Source organism: Triticum dicoccoides, chromosome 6A (genome assembly GCF_002162155.2).
Source record: "Triticum dicoccoides isolate Atlit2015 ecotype Zavitan chromosome 6A, WEW_v2.0, whole genome shotgun sequence".
Classification (NCBI taxonomy): Eukaryota; Viridiplantae; Streptophyta; class Magnoliopsida; order Poales; family Poaceae; genus Triticum; species Triticum dicoccoides.
In genome coordinates, this window is record NC_041390.1 from 615,828,683 (window position 1) to 615,841,119 (window position 12,437).

General features: G+C 43.4%; 1 pseudogene; it reads right to left on the reverse strand.

The window, feature by feature from the left end:
- Positions 1-4,164: 4,164 nt before the first annotated feature.
- LOC119314657 lies at positions 4,165-7,410 on the reverse strand (annotated as a pseudogene).
- Between the last annotated feature and the right edge of the window lie 5,027 nt (positions 7,411-12,437).

Below are 12,437 nucleotides of genomic sequence, written 5' to 3' on the forward strand. Positions count from 1 at the left end.
TCAGCGGCGCGACACCTTGATCTCCATCGTAGCATTGTTGTCGTCTCGCCAATCTTATGCTTCCACGACTATCGCTACCGCTTAGTGATAAAGTAAAGCATTACAGCGCGATTGCATTGCATACAATAAAGCGACAACCATATGGCTCCTGCCAGTTGCCGATAACTCGGTTACAAAACATGATCATCTCATACAATAAAATTTAGCATCATGTCTTGACCATATCACATCACAACATGCCCTGCAAAAACAAGTTAGACGTCCTCTACTTTGTTGTTGCGAGTTTTACGTGGCTGCTACGGGCTTAGCAAGAACCGTTCTTACCTACGCATCAAAACCACAACGATAGTTTGTCAAGTTGATGTTGTTTTAACCTTCGCAAGGACCGGGCATAGCCACACTTGGTTCAACTAAAGTTGGAGAAACTGACACCCGCCAGCCACCTGTGTGCAAAGCACGTCAGTAGAATCAGTCTCGCGTAAGCTTACGCGTAATGTCGGTCCGCGCCGCTTCATCCAACAATACCGCCGAACCAATAGCGGAACCTGGATGCTCATATTGGCTCCTACATATTCTACGAAGATCTTTATCGGTCAGACCGCATAACAACATACGTTGTTCCCTTTGTCATCGGTATGTTACTTGCCCGAGATTCGATCGTCGGTATCTTAATACCTAGTTCAATCTCGTTACCGGCAAGTCTCTTTACTCGTTCTGTAATACATCATCCCGCAACTAACTCATTAGCTGCAATGCTTGCAAGGCTTTAAGTGATGTGCATTACCGAGAGGGCCCAGAGGCAGGAGGGAGGGATTGGAGGGAAGGAGAGGTAGGAGGAGGACGAACGAGGCAGGCTAGAAAGGGAGGAGGTAGGAGGGAGGAAGGGAGGGAGAGGGAGGTGGAAGGAGAAGAAGGGAGAGAGGTGGGAGGGAGGAGATACCTCGGTGGAAGAGGAGCAGGAGCACGGGTGATCTCTTCCGGTGGCGGCGGGTGACGAGGTCGTGGCGTGGGGAGAGGGTGGAGAGGGAGAGGAAGAGAGTGGAGAGGGAGGGTCGGCCGCGCGGAGGAAGATGATAAGTTTGGTTTAGTAGTAGCGCGGCTTAGGGACAAGCGCAACTACTACTGGCCGTAACAGCAGCGCCTGCTATTAATTCACGCTGTTGCTATGTTGGGCCTACTATGTGGCCAAGTTCAAACTTAGTAGTAGTGCCTTAACCTAAAAACATGCTACTGCTACTTTGTTAGCTATAGCGCGGTTTGCCGAAGGGCGCTACTACTATATCTAGCCTACCGGCAACGGTGTGGCAATTATAGTAGTAGCGCTTTTTCACCTGGCCACGCTGCTACTATCCAAATAGCAGTAGCGCTCTTTGCGAGAACATGCTACTGTTGTCCTTTTAGACAATGCTACTGATAAAATTTTATGTATAAGGTTTTTCCTAGTAGTGTAATCTTTTTTGCGGTGTGTTTGTTGGGATCCGATGAATTGCGGGTTTATGATTTGAATATTTATGAGAAGTAATTGAGTCTTTTCTGAACTTTATTATGCATGATTGTTATAAGTTTGCATTACTCTCTGATCTATCCGTTTGGTTTGACCAACTATATTGATTTATCTTCAGTAGGAGAGGTGCTTTGTAATGCGTTCAATCTTGATGTGCTCTATATCCCAGTGACTGAAGGGGACAAGACACGTATTTGTATTCATGCCATTAAGGGTAAAACAATGGGGTTTATTCATATTGATTGGGTTTACTTTGTCTACATCATGTCATCTTGCTTAAGGCGTTACTCCGTTTTTATGAACTTAATACTATATATGCATGCTAGATAGTGGTCGATTGGTGGAGTAATAGTAGTAGATGCAGACAGGAATTGGTTTACTTGTCTCAGACATGATGCCTATATACATGATCATTGCCTTGGATATCGTCATAAATATGTGCTTTTCTATCAATTGTCCAACAGTAATTTGTTCACCCATTGTATGCTATGTGTTCGAGAGAAGCCTCTAGTGAAAACTATGCCCCCTAGTCTACCTTTATCACAATATAAAACAAAATTATTGTTGCTGCATTTTTATTATTTTTATTTTGTTTTGCAATTTATCTATCTACCACTACAAAATTTAATCCTTGCAAGTAACGAATTCAAGGGGATTGACAATCCTCTTGCCCGTGTTGGGTGCAAACATTTGTTTTTGTGTGTGCAGGTGATGTTCATGAGGCCTTGCATGATTCTCCTATTGGTTCAATAAACCTTGGTTCTCGCTGAGGAAAATACTTATCTCCATTGTACTACATCTCCTCTCCTCTTTGGGGGAAAATCCCAACACAGCTCACAAGTAGCAGTCACTAACAAAGGAGGCCTGCACATCGATTGATGTAAATTACATGGGAGGAATTATTTTTTGAGAATATATGCAGAGCGCCCGGGCTGAGGTCGCGGAAAATCAAGCGCAAACAGACATGGCACGTGGCATCTATTTGCCGTGTTTAGCTCTTGGCGTGTGTTGTTTTTGTTGAGTATGCTTCCTTCGTTGTGTTCTTTGTTACTTCAACTCAGCAACAACATCTCATTCCCGTGTGCTTAACTTATCCGAGTATGACTCTCGGAGTATATCTCTTAGCCGAGAGCCCATGGTTTGACTCTAGGCATACAAACAAACACTCGACATACAATGAAATTTGAATAGTTTTATAAGACAAGTTTCTATTTTTTTCATAGTGCACTTAAGAATGTGTAAAGTCAACACAGATCAAATATGTTGATTATAATGAAACTATATTATGAAAAATAAAATCTACTTTGTTATTGTTAGCTTAATATAATTTGGTATCTATTAGGATGGAAAACCCACCAGCAAAGAAAGCACATCCATGCATTGAGTGACTTTTTTTGCACATGGTACTATTCATCCTCAAAGTCCATGATTTTTTTGTACATTCAAGGTATTTCCTCCTGAATTTTCACACACATATAAATTTCAGCTTTGCATCCTTACATATATTTTTAGTTGTTTTTCAATCATGAATTTTGACTTTTGATTTATTTTTTTCAAAAATTCCAGGCTCCATGGAGCCCGGTCACCAAAATGCCCTTCTCAAGGAACTCAAAAAACACAATTGTTGTCCTTAAAACGGGGACAAGACAAGTGCAATGATAAAATGGTAGCCCCACATAGTTGGATGATTGGACTAGAATTAGGAGTCATCAGGAAGAAAACAATTGGCTCTCCATAACAGCTTCCAGCTAGCTCTAGCCATGAATCGTCAAAACAACAAGAAGATTTGAATAATTATTGGCCTGCTCGAACTAGTTTGGAGCTTGTTTGCACGGTTGGTAGTTGTAAAAGCACTCTAATGGAAGTTGTCTTCATACCTCACTTTGATTTAATCTCGACCATGAGTCATTCACCTTCTCCTTTCATGTAGAATTATACATGTTAGAGAACCATGTAAGTGAGAACCAATTCTTTACAGAGACCTGATCACCGAAGGGACCTGCTTCCTGATAATCCGCGGATAATGAAAACCAACCTCCATGTGAGTAATAAAATAGCCTCCGTGTAAACTATCTATGATGAGCGCCATGTGATTGTCGAGTAATAATAACATGCTCATCATAAGAAGGCGACATGCACTACTTATGCTGATGTTAAATCAAATTAAGGACCTAACATGATAGTGACATGAGACCTCCAATTTGGTGAAGGTTATGGCAATAAATCAAGTGAAACGTATATGTGGTTCATCTGTCTTCTCACATTGAGAGGTGTTGAGGGAACTAAAATGCATTAAAAGTTTGTGAAGGTTATAGCAATAAATCAAGAATGCACTGAAATGGAACAGATCCATCAAATCTTGAATTAGTAGGCGCACTAAATGTTTGTGTAAGTTAACTATATCGGTGAGAAGAACTACATGTAGAAGGAATGACTCCACGTATGATCACACATACGCATCTAGTATCAAGGATTAGTAAATCTGGTACTCCAGAACTAGGAAAAGGCAATCAAGTGCACCTATTAAAGCAAACTTGACACCAAATTCAATATAAGCCGAGTACTACTTTTATCTCCAAAAATAAATAAACATCCAGAAGGAAATAAAATGCGAAGAAGTGCACAGATTAAAGCAAACTGGACACAGATTCATGTTCTTCAAATTCAGAAATGGTAGCGACGACATAAAAGTTGGCAAAAGACAAGACAACGGTTCATCGGACTCATAAATGGTTGCCACATAGCGACAGTCAACTAGGTAATGGGTCGATTACAATAGAGAATTGTGATGCAACATTTTTGCATCTAAGCTTGGACATAAGCATATGCTAGCCAGAGGGGACAATAGGGTGCTTTCCAATCTTCATAGCCTTATTCCTGAAACACAAAACAAAAAGTTCAGAGCAATGAAAAGATTATCATCTCGGACTGAACATCCAAAATTGAAGGCTTACCCTTTGTCCCGATATACAAGGTTTGCTTCCCACAGAAAAATTGGCCACGGATGGGCATGGCATCGAAGCTCCAAAGGTCCTGTTGCTAATGACATCCCGAGGCACATCAAAATTAAGTAGGCTATCAATCATCTCATCCACGCTATCATCCATAAGATATCTCATCCAAGGTTCGAAATTGACAACATTATTCTCCATAATAGGAGGCGCCAATGAGTTGTAGGTGTTATTCTTGACAAGCACAGGTTCTGCTCCTTCAGCAATGGTAGAAATGGGAGCAATGGATGATATATCAGGAGTCTTGGTGTGATACTTCCAACCCAACTTAGAGAAGCCAAAGGAGTTACTTCCCTGGTCAGAGTACATATTCATAACAGGAGCTTCAACAGGGGCAATAGTGCTCATTGGAGGAACAAATGGCACATTCTCAGGCTGAACAAGCGGCTGCTTTGATGCAAAGTGAGCAGATGGGTAGACAAAAGCATTTTGGTTGACAAGGTTGTTGAATGCTGGTATGAAACTATGTTCCTGTGCTACACTTGGCTTGGGTACTTTGGGAGAAGCAGGGGGAGCACGACTCTTCTGAGGAAGTTTTGGTTCCTCTGGAAAGTTAATCTTGGCCTTCTTGCCATGGATCCTGCGTGCTTCAACATCATAAGCTCTTGCAGCTTCTTCAGCACTGTTGAAAGTACCAAGCCAGAGACGGACACCCTTGATAGGATCTCTAATTTCCGCACCCCACCTAGCCCGGGAGCGCTGTCGGATACCCATGAATTGGTTCTTACTCTTCCTCTTTGCTGACCTTTGTGCAGAACCATCAACATCATTTGTAGTCATGGTGCTTAAGTCATCTGCAATGGAAGATCGATGTCATTGCTAAGAGAAAGGAAGAAAGACAAGCTTGTCTCACAAAAAGTAATTAATTTCATCATGGACATGAATTCATATGTATGATATCACAATTATTATGAACATTGAACCATCATTGGTGCAGTCCTCTTTAGGTTTGGGTAAAAGCATTAGTATAGAAAAATCCCCATGCAAATCTACAACCATCTAAAACAAGGCAACAACCCAAAAGGCCAAGACCTCCATACAAAACGGAGAGATTCAACCCCTTCTCTGTAGATTTTCAATCCTTTCTGACTATAAATAGTAAACATAAGAATCACCATCAAATCTCAAGAAAAAATATAAATAACAAGATCGACAACCTAGCAACCAAAATTGATTCTCTGAAGGAATAGTGCCGAAACTAGCCTACCAGCCTAATCAGGCAAACATGGCTGAGAAACAAAAATGGCCTAGCCCTTAACCTAATTCCTTGAAATTGGCCTTGAAGCCCACATCGTCGTTGTCGAAGCCGAGCTCGACCCCAAGCCCGCCTAGCCCCATGAAGCCTCGACTTCCGCCACCACGCCACCAGGGCTCCTTCTTATCAGGCCACAACACCGCCTCCACCACCCTCCGCATCACCGTCGACGGCTTGAGGGTCGTGAGGATAGTACTACACACTTGTGACATTTAACCAATATCTTCTCATAGTCATCGCCCCTCCCCCGTGGACGTTTAACTAATATATTCTCATAAATGTTTGCATGTAATTTTAAGATCCTTACAAATAACTCATAATTAGTTACTTCATTTATTAGCTCAATACCGAACTACACACTTACAGTATGACTGTACTACTACTGTCGTACACTATCCGTCTGTGTAGGTTGGACGGGTTCATCCAACCTACGTTTAACCAAAAATCTTCTCATAAATGATCGTGTGTAATGCTAAAAAAATCTTCTCATAAATCATTGTGTGTAATGCTAAGGTATTTGCAAATCACTCATAGCTACTTACTCCATTTATTAATTAGCTCAAGATTATACTACACACCTCTAGCATGAGTGTACTACTATGGTCATACTCCGCCCGTCCGAGTTTATTGGACGGGTTCATCCAACCAAATGTTTAACCAAAATCTTGTCATAAATGATTTTATGTAATTTTAAGATACTTGCAAATAATTAATAGCTAGTTATTTCATTTATTAGCTCAAGATTGTAGTACACACCTATAGTATGGCTTTATTACTACTTTCATACTCCCTCCGTCTGGGTTTGTTGGACGAGTTCATCCAACCAAAAGTTGAACCAATATCTTCTCGTAAATGATTGTTTATAACTTTAGAATTTTTGTACATCACCTATAGCTAGTCACTCCATTATTCTCAAAGAAACAAAAAGTTACTCCATTGAGTTACTTGCATGTACTTCATGTGCAATTGACAGCATTATCATATGGTAGTTATATAAATTGTAAGTTAGCATTGCAAATTTCTCATCACATCCTTGAACTAACCATGTGTATGGAGATCTAACATTTTGCAAACCATAAATACAAAAATTTATGAATATCCAAGATTTAACAATGCACATGGCTTATAAACCTTTGTCCTACCTAACAATGGGGCTGCAAGTCTTTCTCGGCTGATTGATGCATATATTGCATTGTTACCATGGGATCAATACATAAATTTTTGTCGGCACTCAATTTACAGAGAGAAAAGGAGTGTAAATAGTGTGAAATTAAAAAGCATACAAGCTTAAACCACACAAAACCAGGAAACATAAGTGTAAACCACATGATAATAGAAAATGTCTATTGTGGCCAGGCTTATATGCAGTTTCAAACCTTTGTGTCCTACCTAAGAAGAAGAAATTGTTGTAGTACAATATGTTCTACAGCAAACAGGATGAAAACTAACCCTAATACACGGATTAAAAGCAGTTATCACGACATGGGACCGATACCTTCGGACAGGGACATCCTGACGGCAGCTCACGACTTAATCTCCACAACCTTGTGGTTGTTATCCTTATCAGCGACCCCATCACGCCCGAGCTCCAAGTCGGAGTCCCCGGATTCAACCTCGAACTCCTCGTAGTGGTTCTCCATCCTGAGCCTGCTCCCAAACTTACTGAGCCCAAGGATGCGTCGTCTGTCAGGGCTTCTTCTTCTCAAGCCACCGTGCTGCCTCCGTCACCCTCCACGTTAACGCGAGCGTCCTGAGGCTCGCGAGGATCACACCGCCGCATATGGCCGCTAGTACCTCATCGTAGTCATTGGGGGAATGGAGCCTCGCCGAAATTGGCAGAGTTTTTAATGAAGTGGGGGAAGCGGGTGTGTAGGTTGGTAGATGGGGTTGAGGACAGTCCCCTATATACGTGGAGGCACATGACAACTTCACCCTTGCGAGGGCTTTCATGGTGGGGCCCACGCATTGGTGAGGGGACATGGAGCGGGTGAAAGGCATGATGTAGGATCTGGAAGTGAGCATTTCCATTCGGGGGAATCTTTTGGGCCGGCCCCTTGAGAGAAGTGGTATTTCTAGTAATGCCCCTAGGAAATGAATGGGTGGATAATTGATTATTTATCTTTAGTAGCACGCCATTAATTTGCTCAAGATTGTACGACACCCCTCCCATGAGAAAAAGTTTGTACGACACTCATGTACTACTATATTATACTCGTATTGTACTCACTAGCATTTTCCAATAAAGATATTAAGGGAAGATCTCTAATTCATCCTTGCAAATCACTCATGGCCACTAGTCCACTAAGTTATTTCTGGAAACACTACTTCATTGAGTTTGTAGCATGTGTGTGAAATCATTAGCGTCATCATTATACACGTAAGTTATATGAATGGGTTTGTCTACAGCAAGTCTAGATGTGTGAATGAGTTATGTCACAACCAAAATGACATCATTTGTTTGTTGGGCCGAGCCTTTGGTGGGTTAGATTGTTGTGGGTTATTGGTTTGTTAGGAACTTTTAAGCTAGGATTTTTCTTCTTTGCATGTTGCATTATTTTATCACTCCTTTAAAGTATAACAGAATTCCCACCTCCTAGGGGGCTTTGCGGGCAAGAGTGCCGCCCTTCATGCCGTCCATTTCCAGGTTGCGTGCCGCGTGGGTCTTTCGGGGGTTCTCTGTGCCGTCCGATCTACCTCGACGATGCGCAACCGGGCGACCCACCTTGGTGGTCCATGACGGGTGGGACGCGGGCGCGCTCGGGACCATCAGCACGGGGCAGCTTCCGGCGCGCCAGTGAGAGCCCTTTCGTTTGCTGCCGTGCGCACAACAATTCAGTCAGACTCGCCTATCGGCGCCTTTGCCTTGCGTCGGGGGATGAGACTTACCTGCTCCCCCGTCGTGTGCCCATCCATGCTCCCGTCTACGTGGCTTGATTTGATTAAAACAAAATAAGGTCCGGCCGCATCCTCTTAAAATCAGGAGGGGGATGATTAAATTAGAAAGAAAAAAAAGAAAAGGACAACCGTAGGATTAAGTGGGAGCAAGGATGAGAGCACGAGAGCTGGATCCTGCGTCGGGATGGTTCGGCCCCGCCAGGCGGGGGCGCGTGGCGGTAGTAGCGCTGAGTCGCGTGCGGGGCCTTTTTCCGGCTGTTTCATTGGTCCCCATGTGGTACGCATGTGTGGCACGCGTGGTGCAACGCCCGCGTGCGTCGGCACTGCGTCCACCCCGCTATATAGAGGGTACCATGGAGGGGCTTGGTCCGCTCGGTCACGTAGTGGTTGTCCTGCCCAGACCCGGGCCGTCCATGGTTCTGACCGGCTATCATGGATGGGACGTGCAACGTCGGTTGCCCTCCCCGGGTTGTTTACAAAAGCGCCTTGCATGCTCTCTCGTTTGGCGTAGCCTTCCATATCCTCCTCATCTGCTGAAGCCGGTGAGCTTCCTCTGGTATCTCTCCCTCGGCGAGCTTCTTTACTGAGCCGATAGAGGAAGAGCATGCGCCCATGCCTGTGCCGGCAAGCCGCCAGTGTCCGGGCCAACAAGCTTGAGCCCAAGGAGCGCTACGACGGGATGATGACGGAGGTGTATGAGGCGGAACAAGTGCCGGCACCGATCATGGAGCATCTCTCCGTTTTTCGATGGTTGAGGGGCAAGGGAGCTTTCTCGGTGTTGGGTGCTTTGTTTGCCGGTGGTGGTGGCAAGAAAATTTTCAAGAATGCAGAGGGCTCCCATGTCTCTAAGCGCTCGAGGAGCAAACGTACTGCTCTCGTTGAGAAAAAGAACAAGCGCTAATGCGAGCAAAGAAATGGTGATGTGCGTCCCAGAAAGTGGAGGAGCTAGACGTTCCTGGATTGTCACGGGCTCATCGCCACTTCGACTGGATGACGAACAACGCCGATGTGGGTGCTTTCAGTTTACTCCATATATACCCACGCGTACAGGGAAATCATCCACGAGTTCCTAATGTGGTCGGGCATATTGTATGGAGTGTTATATTCATGTTTGTTCATAGTCATGAAAGAAATTCTATGTAGTTGTCTGTTTCTTGTTGTAGCGCCCGCAACGGTGAAATGCCGATAGAGATGGAAAAAAACACCACCCGACATGTTGTCTATTGGTTGCTTTTCTTCTTTGGTGTAGTTGGTCTTTGCGCCTCGAGGGTTCTATTCACGATAACGCCCTATGGGGATAATTGATAAAACGAGTGATCGCTAAGCATGATATAACTTGTTTAACTTCCCAATGCAGTTGGTCTTTGTGTCAGTGGCGCAACGGGTGGCTCCGGAGGAGGAGTTGTGGATGGCTTCTCCTGCAATGGTAGCAGAATTCACCGTAATTATTTTGATGTTCATGTGCACTGGGCGTAGCTATGGAGCTACACGCTCAGAACACGTATTCACGCCTCGCTTTGCTACCATCTCGAGCCTGAGCCATGGACTCCTCTTTTTAGTAAAAGTAGAAGTAGGTGCTTGAGAAGAGCATGGAAGTGTCAACTAGTTCTTGAGTGAAACCTGATTACAGTAGGGACACACTTCCTCATAAATTGTGGACAAGAATAACTAAACCTCCACATAAATAAAAAAATTGCCTTCGTGGAAACTACTCCCTCCGTCCCGTAATATAAGAACGTTTTTGACACTAGTGTAGTGTCAAAAACGTTTTTATATTATGGGACGGAGGGAGTACCTGGGTAAATACCGCCACGTGATTGGTGAGTAACAATAGCATGCTCATCTTAAGACGGTGATGTCCACTGCATATGTGATTGTCAAATCAAGGACCTAACATGACATTGACATGAGACCACCAATTTGGCGAAGGTTCTAGTAACACCAACCAAATCAAGTGAAATGTATACTTTGTTCACGTGGCTGCTCACATCAAAAAGGTAGAAAAGGTAATGATTTAAGAATGCACTGAAATGAAATAGATCCTCAAATCATGAAATAGTTGCACCAGTATTTATACAAGATAAAATACATCTGTATGAAATTAAGAACTACACATAGAAAAAGCATCCCTAAAAACACATAAAAGCAACTCCAAATGGTCATGCAGCTACTATGAAAACAAATTCAAATTTGGTACAGGTTGCCATAAGCTTGAAGTGAATAGATAGAATCAGTGTTGTCCCATAGAATATCAAAAAGGTTTTTCTTACCTCACCTTTACGGTAGAAATTGTGCAAGCAAACGGGCAATTTTAAATCTAACAGATAAACTTATGTATAGTCCTATCGCATGATGACACCGATGCGGCTCCTCTCATCCACGTGATGGAGTTGCCCATCCAGTGCCAGCCAAGAGGGCCACATTCAGTGTTTTGACCCCTTTTCAAAACGTCACCACGATCTGACCCCACTTTGTAAAAATTTCATATCTAACTCTTTTTGCTTCCGCTACTGTCCTTGGCGGCAGGGTAGCACATCCTATCACCGGGGCCACTAGTGGTAGGACTACCTACACCGTCACGCCCGTTTGGTGCGAAAAACATCCTATCTCCAAGGTCCTTAGTGGTAGGGACATGCATACAATTTTTATATGGTCATGCATGCAATAAACAACGGTGAAGAACCTATCACCAAGGACCATGACGATAGCGTCTTTTTCACACTGAACGGGCGTGACGACGCAGGTAAGTCCTACCGTCAGAGACCCTGGCGGTATGATGTGATATGCTACCGCCAAGGCCAAGGGTGGTAGGAAAGGGGCCAGATTCTGATTTTTTTAAAATGGGGTCAGATCGTAGTGAAGTTTCGAAAAAAGGGTCAAAAAAGTGAATTTGGCCGCCGAGGAGCAGCATGCTCCTTCTGCTGCCTCGGTCACCATACAAGGAGAGAGGGTAGAGCTGCAGATTGGCCTGCCAATGATAGGCACACTACTCGATGCTCCTGAATCCATGGATGACGATCTGCACCTTGCCCCTACTGGTCCTGCCTTGTCAACATACGTGGAGCCAAAGCCCTTGCATGCCATCGATACATGTACGTGCTCGCCATAACCAGTCTCCGATCCTGGTAAACCGTGCCCACTACCTCTCAGGGGGCCTGGCCAAATTAATGGGCTGAGAGACGTTCCGGCCCAGTTGGGCTCTCCTGAGTCCTGACCGGCCCGAAGTTTTGCTTTGGGCCTGTAAAGCACTCTGATGCCGACCGGGACGCACGGGCGCCCCTATATCTTGCCTTCAACGAGAGGGTAGGAACCCTCACTGAAGAAGAGACCGAGATGAGCCTGCCCAGGAGCGTGGGAGGCCACAGCCTCCTACTTTTACGTTTTCTATTTCGTTTTTTGCTTTATTTTTTATTTTGTTTATACTTTAAAATATTCTAAACATATAAATTACAAAAAAGTCTATAAAACAACATTAGAAATATGTTGACCAAGCATTTGAAAAATGTTAAATGTGTATAGTAAAAATGTTTATCACGAATACGAAAAATGTATAAAAAATTTGTATAATAAATTGGATCATGTATTTAAAAAATGCTAATCTAGCATTTGAATTTTTTGAACAAGTATTTGAAAAACGTTGATCAAGCATTTAAAAAATGCTACATGTGTATAGAAAAAATGTTGACCATGTATTAAAAAATGATGATTTTTTGTTATCATGTAGTTAAAAATGTTAATCAAGTATTTGACAAAAAATGTTGATTAAGTAATT